Source organism: Trachinotus anak, unplaced genomic scaffold (assembly GCF_046630095.1).
Source record: "Trachinotus anak isolate AG129_WGS33_773 ecotype Australia unplaced genomic scaffold, CSIRO_AGI_Tana_v1 ptg000019l, whole genome shotgun sequence".
In the NCBI taxonomy this organism is placed as follows: Eukaryota; Metazoa; Chordata; class Actinopteri; order Carangiformes; family Carangidae; genus Trachinotus; species Trachinotus anak.
The window spans coordinates 11,453,234-11,464,532 of NW_027273870.1; the positions used below are offsets into that span (position 1 = coordinate 11,453,234).

Genomic DNA, 11,299 nt, shown 5'->3' on the forward strand with positions numbered 1-11,299 from the left:
CAAGCGTGGGTCTATCTCTTGTTTCTAAGAATAAACTCTATTGCACTGAACTCCATCCATGAATTATTCTGAACTCTTTGGGACTCCAGTGGATGTGCGCTTTTGTTGGAAGATAAGTGTTGGACAAAAGGTTCAGACTTAGTCTCTGGCCCATATCTGGACTCCAGCTACCCAACAATTACTTGTACTTGGCTTGTATATAATTGAACTGGACTGATGTATTGAAATTCCTATACCAAGTTAAGGACAACAAAGTCCGTAGAAACTCTTGATCAGTGCTTGAAAAGAGGTTTGTCACATGGTTCCTGAAAAAAGGTTTTAAAGAAAATGAAAAAAATGTGGCAAAATTTGCCATTTTTAGAGCAGAAAGTTAGTCAAGCAAAGATGCAAATGACTTGACAGATTGACATAAACAAAGAATTTTTCACACTATTCATGAGATATGAGCCAAAGCACAAACTAAACTAAGCACAAAAAGCAAGGAAATTTTGCGCAAAAAGCAATGGGTTGCGCCCATGAAAGATTTGCCAAATCTTCTCTGCCAATGCCAAACAGCTTTTTTTTTTTGCTGTTGACTCTTGTTTGGTGTTGTTTGATGGATTGGATGATTGAAGTCTGAAGAAACAAGACATATTGGCAATTTAACAATTTATTCATTTAACAAACAGGAGCCTCAGTAGTGTGTGGAAGAACCATATACAGCCACAACAGGCTGGCACCTCCTCCTCATGCTGGTCACCAGATGGTCACTGCTGTGGGATGGCATCCCATTCTTCAACCAGCATTTGTTGCAAGTCAGCCAACGTGGTTGTGTTGGTCACTCTGGCATGAACAGCACACCCAAGATGATCCCACAAGTGTTCAATGGGAGTTGAGGTCAGGACTGCTGAAGGGCCATTCCATTCTCTCCACTCCCAAATCTGGAGGTAATCTCTGATAAACCACACTCTGTGGGGGCAAGTGTTGTCATCCTGGAGGAGAGAGTTTGGTCCCAGACTGTGGAGAAATGGGATGGCCACTGGTTGCAGAATTTCACCTTGATATCTCTGCATTGAGATTGCCTCCAATGATGACTAGCCTCGTTTTTCCAGTAAGGGAGATGCCACCCCACACTATCACACTGCCTCCACCAAAGGATGTTACTCTATCGATGCAGCAATCACCAAAGCATTCTTTGCGTCTTCTCCACACTTTGACCCTACGATCCAAGTGCCGTAAGCAGAATCTGGACTCATCGCTGAAAATAACGTTCCTCCACATGTTCAGGTTCCAGTGCATGTGTTGCTGACACCAGCGCAAATGGGCCTGACAGTGAAGGGCAGTCATGGCAGGCCTCCTGGCAGCCCAATGAGACTGGAGATTTGTTGCGTGCAGTCTGTTCCGCTCTGTCTGGGCAGAGAGCCGTCGGGCATATTGTCCTGCAAACCTTGACTGAAAAACTGTGGAAGACTGCCGACGGTTCCTAAGTGCTGACACAATGAGGAAACCGCCTTCTTGGGGTGCCATCTTCTTGGGACGCCCGCTTCATGGCCTGTCTCTGACATCCCCTGTTATATTGGACTTGGCCTTCAGTTTGCAGATGGTACTAGGACTCACTCCAAATAATGCCGCAACTTGTTTTTTTGTGGAATCTGGCAGTACCAGAAGCTCAAAACAATAGTCAATAGCAACAGCAAAAAAAAGCTGTTTGGCATTTGCACAGAAGATGTGGCAAATCTTTCATGGGCGCAACCCACATACTCAGCTCTGCTGCTCATCCCACAAATGCATGTTCCTTACAAATGTGGCACTATTTAAAAGGGAAATAGAAAAAAAAATAATTTTAGGGCCTGACTAATTGGAGGGGAATTCAAGAACATGTCATGCAGTTTTATGTTTCAAGGTCTTAAGGATTTTGCTATGCTCATTCAGTACAGAAATATTAAGAGGAAGAAGAAGAAAAGGTAGAAGAATTGAAACAAAAACAAAAGGGATCTTGCAGCTTCACTGCTTGGACCCTAATAATCATAATGATAATAATAAAAGGTGATTAATAACAGCCTAATTTTGTCCACTTGAGACACAACATCTCAGCAAATTCAGGTAATAATAATACATTTTTTTCCCCTAAACACACAATATGTAATTTTCTGCTATGAAAGGTCGTTCAATCAAAACAATAACAAAAGAGTTTGGTGTTGTCAGAAGTAGTATGCGATGATTGGAGTTGTTGTCTTCACCGCCATTCTTAATTGGGATTCCTTCTGCGTTAATCCTTAAGACGGTTTTTACATGGAGCAGAATTATCTGCAGAGGTCTCCTTAGCTTCAGAGCAAACAGACCAAGTAATTTAATACGTTAAAAATCTGTCTTTCTCTAATGCTGTTCAGTAAACACAGGGCATCTTGGAGGGGCTGTGAGCCGAGCTGCCACAATTGTTTGATCAGCTTGTTTCTCTGATAACTTAAGATCCAGACATTTGATGAATAACTCTCTGTCTTTATACTTCGTCTGGTAACATCAATGAAACATTATACATTTTTTTGTTATTAAATATCTTGAAACAAACTTTTTGAGCTTACCTTTTTTTACCCTCACTACAAAGCTAGAACACTGTGTATACATAAAGCAATAGCAGATATGTATGTATAAGACCCTTAATCTCATTGAAATATAGGGGTAAAAAGACCAAGAGCTAAAAAGTGTATGGTAGAATAAGTGACTTAAATTAAGATAATTTTGACGGTGTCTGGCTGACTACCACAATACTGACACATGTGCAAAGGGGACATCATGCCATTGACAAGGTAATGGGCCATTGCCTTGATTGAAATTACAGATTTCTCCCGGTTGCAAACATTTGGGATAATGTACATACACAACTTACACAAATGTTTACCTTAAAACATAACTAACGCACTTTTAATCCAACTGCAACTCTTTCAGTTATTACATTTGACATAAGCAAACCTTCTTTTATGATCCAAAATGTACTCTATTTTGTTGTTCAAAATGGCAATACTTTTTGGCAGTGTTGTCTTCCGAAACCTAACACTTTCAATGTAAAATCTACAGACAGAAACTGCAAGGTAAATTTGGAATAAACAGTGTTCCAGCTCTTTATGACTATGAAAATTAGAGAGGTGGGGAGGGGTGGCTGAACCTTATATTTCACTTTGTAATGTGGCTGACCTAGGGGGTATCGCTTAATTGACTAAGCCTTGTTTGAATTAATGCAAACTTTCACTTGAGGCTAAAGCTGTTCCATTAACACATTTCAGCCACACCTTGTTAATGTTAACTCAAGCCAGGCTAACCTAATTGTGCATTACGCGTGTGCACAAGGAATATAGGCAGCCCAGAACATTGATGTTTGAAAGCTGACTTAGAGAGCGCGTGCAACTTACTTCTTGTCCGCGGAGCAAACTCTGCTCCTGGAATTATATGAGGAGTATAAGGACTCAATTACAAAAAACAATATGGTGGCAATCAACAAGGGAGGTGGCCTGGCACAAAATTGCGGACCGATTAAATGCATAAGTTCTTGTATTTTAATATGGAGTATAATAAGCTTAATGTGTTGTAATTGTATGGTGACAGTGATTTGCAATGGAAAGTGACAGGGGAGGGGTAGTGTGTATGCACGCCACCTGGCCGGCCCGGGTTCAAATCCCTTTGTTTTTGAATATGGTAGCATGCAGTTGTGATGACTGAGCAGGCTCAAATTCCACTTTATAAAGCCCTAGGCAGCCCGCTGAATTATTCTAACTGGTTTGTCTAATTGTGCTGTTATGTTATACATCTCAACAGAAGTAGTCTCAGCAATGAAAAACGGACCTGGCAGCAGGTCAAAATAAAACATAAAAACATCCTGCAGAGTGGTAAGTAGCCTACATTGAAATGGAGAAAGTAGTTGTTGAAATGGTTGTTAATCTTGATGTATACTATTGTAGCTACAAAAAACAAGAATGATAGGCGAGGGCCTAACCCTCTGGTTGAGGCAATTGAGGGAGATACCTCATCCGAGAGTGTCCCTCAAGGTGCCGTGAACCATTCATACAAGGTATTGCTGACTTCTTAGTCCACTATCATTCTGTTGGTTTTATTTTAATTGTATGTCTTTCTTTTAGTTTCTGGGGACACAGTCCAGCTCCTGTATCCTCCACAGGAGCCCATATCTGATATGTGAGTATAATTTGTGAGAAAATGCACACTTTTTCCGTCAGTTTTAAAAATTTGTGTTATATTTACAGGTAAAAGAACAATCTGGCCCTTAAGAAGAGTCCAGGGCTGCAGAGGAACCAGCAGATGAGGAGACCATATCTGCAGTGAGAGACATGCCAGAGGTAAGTGGAAAAAATTGCTCTTGAGGCATTTGGCATTTTGATGTTCTTCAAATTTTGAAAACTGCATTGTTCTGCACAGCGTCCCTGGGACCTGCAATACAGGGTGAAATTAAGTGAGTAACTATTCACATTGGTACAAACTACAGTACATTGGTACAAACTACTCTGACCTATTTGTCTTTCACAGGATGTGCTTTTTATAAAATACAACTCCTGCTTGACTTAGAGTACAAGAGGTTCAGCTTGGGATAAAGAAGCTGGAAAAGGAAGTAAGTAAAAATTTAAACACTGCACAAGTTCATGTGTTTGGAGTGGATTTTAATCATTTCTTTTTGTCTTTACAGCTTGGACAAAATGATTAAATAAAAATGCACTTAATGAAAACAAGTTTGTTTCTCAAACATTCTTTTAAATGAAAACAGAAAAGGTTCAGGCCAAAAATAAAACTGCATTCACTTAAAAAAGAGGTTTAACTGAAATAAGTGTTTCTGTAAAGGTCCCTCACTGCTCTCCCATCTGCAGCTTGAAGGGATCAATCTGCTCCCAGTTGTCCTCGGGTAGAATGATGGTTATTCTCTCCCGGCGTAATATGGCAACATTGTGCAAGACTGCACAAGCCACACAAATGTCGCATGCCCTGTCTGGAGCAACTCTGAAGCCCTTAAGGCATTGAAATCTTGAGTTGAGCAGTCCAAAAGTCATTTCAATCTTACCCCTGGTCTTGGAGTGGGCATGATTGAAGGCTCTCTCTGCCTCTTTTGCGAGGTCTGATTAGGGCATTAAAAGGTGGGGCAGACAAGGATAGCCCCTGCCGCCTAACAAAATTCCATTAAAAATCGCAGGCCATTTTGCCTCAATGTTGGATATCAGGCAACTTTCCCCACAGACCATCTGACAACGTGGAGAGGGGATTGATGTGACAATTTGCTTGGTAGAATGGAAGTAGCTGTTAATGCTATGATGCATGTGATAAAGAAAGAAAATGCCACATTTGTGTGTGTCTAAAATCAGTCTGTGCTTATAAGGTAAAAGTGAATCATCTGTGCTGTATATACTTGGTGTAAGGCCAACAAGGTCATGTCCATAAAATGATTTAAATCTAAGGAAGTGTCCAATGGGTTTGATCTATTAGGTGGTGATGCGCATGTCTCACACGAATCTAGCTACTCTGCTTGGCACTGTATGCACAGCTGGCCCTATACATACCTGTATATTTAAGTTATGGAAAGATTTCTGGTTGACATAGTCTGCCTCTACAGGTCCAGGTAGGGCCTGGGCGCACACATGGGTGCAATCTATTGCGCCAAGAGCATAGGGGAAGCCTGTTAGAGGTAAGGTGAACTTGGGTAATTTGGGACATTTTTGGTCTATTGTGATGTCAAGTAATACACTGAATTTATACAGGGGTCCCACATTACACAATGTCCCAGATTACCCAAATTCACCCTATTTCAACATGTGTGTTTCAACATTGTCATATACATTATTTTAATTGTTATATACCTGCAATTGAATAAAATGCCTCTTTGATCTGTTGTGTTTGCAGATGGCCAGGGAAAGTGATAAAAATAATGAGCAACCACTTCAGTGCAAGGTATACCCTTCTTATCTCCCTGCATACAGTTGCTTTGGACAGACCTTCTGCATCACCCGCAGTATATAAGAATGTCCCTGATGTGAAGAATGGCAGAGCTATACAAACTGACTGAACAGTGCTCAAGGCCTGGCCTACTTAACCTATACCTCTCCCACAGGTACTCATCAGGGAAGGCAAGTGGGTTAATCCCATGTCTGAAGACCCTTGGAGCAGGTGGATCAAATGCTCATTGTAAAAATCTGAGCGCCATCATCAATAGGCTCCTCCTCGAGGAAAGGTCATGCCATTCTTGGGACTTGAGATGTGTGCTCCTTGGGACTTAAGATGGGGACTTAAGTAGGGTGCTGCTTATATACCTAGCCTAGTCCTCTGTGTAGGCCTATTAAGGAACCTATTAATCAACCTATTAAAAAACTCACCTGAATGCAAGGCATGAGGCTGACAATTTTCCCGCAATGTCTTTGTGAACTTCATTGTGACACAGACTTCACTGACGTTATGGGGTCATGGTGTCCTCTGGCCTATGAAATAAAGGTAGGCTAAATGGCCTTACAAGTCACATCTGAGTTATGTATAAATTGTGTGAGGTGTCATTTATATAAAGTGTTGCTGCAATTCAGAATTTTCTCTCTTGGAATTGATAAAAGTTATCTGCATAATCATCATAGTGTATGTAAAGTGAATTGAACCCAGATCACCTATGCGGTAGTGTAATCACTTCGCCAGTCCTCCACAGACCTTTCAAAATTTGCATAGACCTGAGTTTATTTTAGTTTTTTTATTATTTCATTTGCAATGATTATAATCTAAGGAACCAGGTAAAAATATATGTCAAAATACGATGTCAAATTGTGGTCTTTCACTTGACAAAAAAATGAGGATGAGGACGTTTGAATCCGTGTATCATTCGTTAATTCGTTTTTCAAAGTAAAACCAAAAATAAGAAAACGAAAAAACAACTCTTTTTCTCTGTATTCGTTTCCCATACTAAAATGAAAAAACGGATAACGACTCGTTTTTTCAGTTTTCGATTTTATGCTCAAATGAAAAATGGAAAAAACGGATAACGAGCGTTTCCCGTTTCATCCAATTGTCAGTGAGCCGGTGTAGGTACCAAATGTGTCCGGGTGGACCTATTTTATATGGGGCGGACACATTTGGTACCTACACCGGAAATTACCATAACTCGGGAAGATCAACCAGAAGATTTAGCAGCAAATGGACATTTACATCCTCTTCCGTGCAGACAAAAGGGTCACGCTAAAAACAAACGACATGACAACGGAGAAAATAAGTGTCATTTTCCAGATATGTTTTTTTCGTTTTTTGTTTTGTTTTTTTTTTTACATTTAGGGTTAGCGTTTAACGGTTTAACGGTTTAGCGGTTAACGTTACGTTTAAAACAATACTCGTGGTGGCAACGTTAGCGCACTTAGCCAAAACAGAAACGATTGCTAACATTAATATTGTTTCTAAAGGAAGATAAGTTAAATGTTAAATGTTTAATAAATAAATGTTGATTTTCCAATCATTATTTCATTCCAAAGATTTTTATTTTTTGCAGAGATTATTTAGGCATGATAAAGCATGTTGAATAACCTCTTAGAAGCTGATTTTTTTTGTCTTTGGTTATAGAGACATTTTGTTGTATAAGTAACTTTTCCATAATCCATACAGAAGAGGCATACTTTTAACAGAGACACAGAGAAAATAGTGTAATGCATTTACACTAATTTCTCAGCTTTATTGAACGGTTAAAATGTAAAGTAATAAAAAAGCATTAATGATTTTGATGATGTAATTAAATAGTTACATTGTTACCTTATATAACTTATTAACTGGCTATAAATGTGTGTGTGTGTACAAATTTAATCATATGAATAAGAACAGTGTTTAGGGTCTCTCTTCTAACCTATGTTTCTACCATAGGTCCAAAAGGAAACTGTCTATTTGACAGACGATCACAACGTGGCCATATTTCCCCAATTGGATGGTGACTTCAGCTCCTTGGACCTCATCACCAAAAGTCACTATGAAGTGCATGGTGACAGCACCACTGTTGAGAAATCAGCAGCGGTACTTCCCACTGGTCCGCCTGTCCGCTTTTCTTTTCACCGCCCAACCAGCACAGCCACAAGCTCCTCCTGTCCAACTTCAAGGAGCACCACCATTAAAAGCTTTGTTAGGTGAGGAAACTTTTACTTGTTGCTAAAGTATCCTTTGTCACCTCTGTTACTACTTATTTTTGGGCTACATTATTTGCAGAGGTGTGTCCAATTCTGTTTGCTGGTAAACCCTGCATATTATGGCTGAACAGTTCATCCAAATATTATCATAACTGTAATATGGCCAAGTGCGATGTCCAAATCACAGGAGCTGCAGTTTTTGGATAAAGGTAAAATGTGTCACAGCATCACATTCTAAGTGAAGCATTCAAGGGCTTAGGAGACGTCCCATCCTTAAGAAGGAACATGAGGCCAACAACATCATAATCATCAGTTTTATATTTAATTCAGTGAAAACCAAATGCAAAAATGACCTTTCATTTGAATTACCAACATTCAATTAATATTCTAAAATCATGGCTCATTTCAGTAGGGTGATGTCAGTGAGCAGGATTACGCACCCTCTGCCGGAGTAATATTAGAAATAACATAATTAAATAAATAAAAGCCTTATTAACATGTTTCATTATACAGATTAATTACTTGTAATGCATAGTCTTTCCTAGTATGAAAACAGCATGTGACATTGTACTTTGCATCAGATGACATATTGTTTCATATTATTTATTTGTAATATACTTGGTTGTGTGTGTATAAAAAAAATCTCTGTTTTCATCAATATTCAGGAATGTCTTCAGTGCTGAAGTTGTGAATGGAAAGCTGGAGACCAAGAAGATGGTGACAGTCCGCTTCTCTGAGTTTGAGGCTGTAACGTAGCTACACTAACTCTTAGTTTGTTTTTATTTTGGTTCCATGTCACTTCACTAACTCTCCTGTCATTTCAGATCCTGCCTTCCTTCCCTGCCATACAATCTACTCATTTCCCTCACCTGGGTTTCCCCGCCCATCTCCTCCTCACCTGCAGTCCATTTGCTCATTAGTTCCTCAGTGTATATATACCAGTCCATTTTCATTTGTTCCCTGCCAGATTGTCTTGTGTTCTACGTTGCCAAGCTTTCCAGCATATCCTAGTACTGCCTTCCTGCTCTGACCCTGTTTTGCCTTTCTTGGACTACGAATACCTGCCTGCTCCTTGTCGGATTTGTTTGTGTGATTCTGATCTCCTGGTTTTGACTCTGCCTGTTTTCTTGGACTAGTAAACTGATCTTCCCTTGCTACTCGCCTGCCTCTTTGTCGTGCTTCTGGGTTCTCCTTTGTCGGCTCCAGTGACTGTGACAGAGGCTTGTGTGCCAACAATCAACAGTAAAGTGACAGAATCCCTTGGACAGCAGGAGTCAATTATTTTGACGGATAGTCAGGGCAACGAAATAGTTGATTCAGAAGGAACTAGGGGTATGTTTAAAATGATTGCTGTGAAAATGCTATTTTCTACAATCACTTTAGGAGCTCATCTGCACAAAGTTCACACACTTGAACAGCTAAATGCATACACCTAAGTATAATTCTCACATTAAAGTACAGTTTGCATTCATAGCTACAAGTATCTTAAGTGCTTCAAATCTGTTTTTAGTGTCCTGTTTTTAAATTTTAACCTACCTATACATTTTCACCAATTCAGCAAATATTTAGTTGAAAGATAACAAAATGAGGTCAAATTTTCAAATGGCAGGGTCATTGGAAACAAAACTCCAGAAAGGTATTTGCAGTGCCTGAGCAACAGCTGGACCTGCTACAAGTCAACAAAAGAAGGAGGCTGAGGTAACTGAACTAAACATTATTATTTTATCACTTATTTAATTTTTCATTTTCTATACCGCATATCAATCCTTTTTTGCAGCGAACCATTAGCAAAGCTATGATGGTACTTACTACTGTATGTGTAGTGTAACTAATTATTAAAGTATAATTAAATGTTACATTGTAAATGTGAAATGTTTTTCAGTCGAAAGGAAGATACTGGCCTTCAAGAGGTTATAGCTGACATTGAGGAGGTTGTCGAAGCAGCCCAGGGACTAAGAAGTGTCCAAGATGATCAAGGACTTAAGTGGATTTGCACAGTCCACAATGACAACAACCCTGTGTCTTTCAGAGGCTGAAGTAACTTCTTTAAGAGTGGTCTTTGCCTGTCTTGTCTGCAAAGGTTGGCACTGTTTTACTATGGATCAATAGAAAGATGGAATGAGAGACCTGAGGCACTTCATACTACACTTCTCAAAATGTTATCTGTTTATTTATTCCTCTCTTTATGGTTTTTGTTTGAATACGTAAAATTTAATATCAATTTGTACTATTGTTCATTTTTCCTATGTTTTTTTGACTGCTGAATTTGTAAAGTGCATTGAGACCATGTTAAATAGTGAGTTTACACTTTAAATAAGTGGCTTGATTTATTCCTCTAATGTTAGCATTCTAATAGATCTCAAATGCAGTGTGGATTGACTTAATCTCTGGTTATCTTAATACAGAAGGCCTACATACTGCTAGATTCTAACACAATGAAAATAAATGATAAAGTACTTTTTTTTTTTTTTTTTTTTTTAAATCTACAGGTCCTGTAGATAAGCCAATGTTCTCAACCTGCTGCAAAAGCCTTATCGGGTGTAAGGCATGTATTGTGGCGTGGAAAAACAGCCACAGTTACTGCCCGAAGTGTCGTGCTGTGGATTTGGAGGGCAGCATCCACGAAGTGGCTGGACTCTGTGAGGCACTGGAGAAGTTATTCCTGACCTAATTCCTGTGTGCTATAGTGGCAACAAATGTTTGTTTATACAGTTCTTCAGATTATTGAGTTTTGTAATGTTACAATGTCTAATGTACAATGGTAAAGCTTAAATGTTTCAAGTTATTATGGCACTTTTTGTACTTGTGTTTTTGATACAAATACCGTCATACCATTACCAGTTCTTCAAGGAATTGTGTTTCATTATGTAACTGTGTCTAATGTTAAAGCTTATAATGTACTTATTTCAGTACTGTCACATGTTAAAATGTGTTGTGGCAGTCAGTACAGGTTTTGAGATTTTATACTTTTTATGCTTGTATTATTGACAATAAAAATGTGCAGTGTTCTGAACAAAATTCACATTTATTCATTCATTTACAATTGAGCTTTGTAAAACCAATGTCTTACAGAAAAATACTGTAAATATACAGTATGCATATGCCTAGTTAGACATACCCCCACCTACAGTATATTTATCTTGCATGTCTTTCAGTAAAACTTATCAGGTACAACAATGCCTCCTGAAACA

At 39.0% G+C, this 11,299-nt stretch overlaps 1 long non-coding RNA gene across 2 annotated transcripts; it reads left to right on the plus strand.

Annotated features, from left to right (window-relative positions):
* Window positions 1-3,035: 3,035 nt before the first annotated feature.
* LOC139636763 (uncharacterized) lies at window positions 3,036-10,734 on the plus strand. Of its 2 annotated transcripts, XR_011694457.1 has the most exons (6): window positions 3,036-8,108; window positions 8,774-8,825; window positions 8,933-9,440; window positions 9,718-9,806; window positions 9,991-10,188; window positions 10,598-10,734. It is a non-coding gene; the product is annotated as an uncharacterized lncRNA (long non-coding RNA). The 2 variants fall into 2 exon arrangements; XR_011694456.1 differs by having other exon boundaries at window positions 8,933-9,806.
* Window positions 10,735-11,299: the final 565 nt, after the last annotated feature.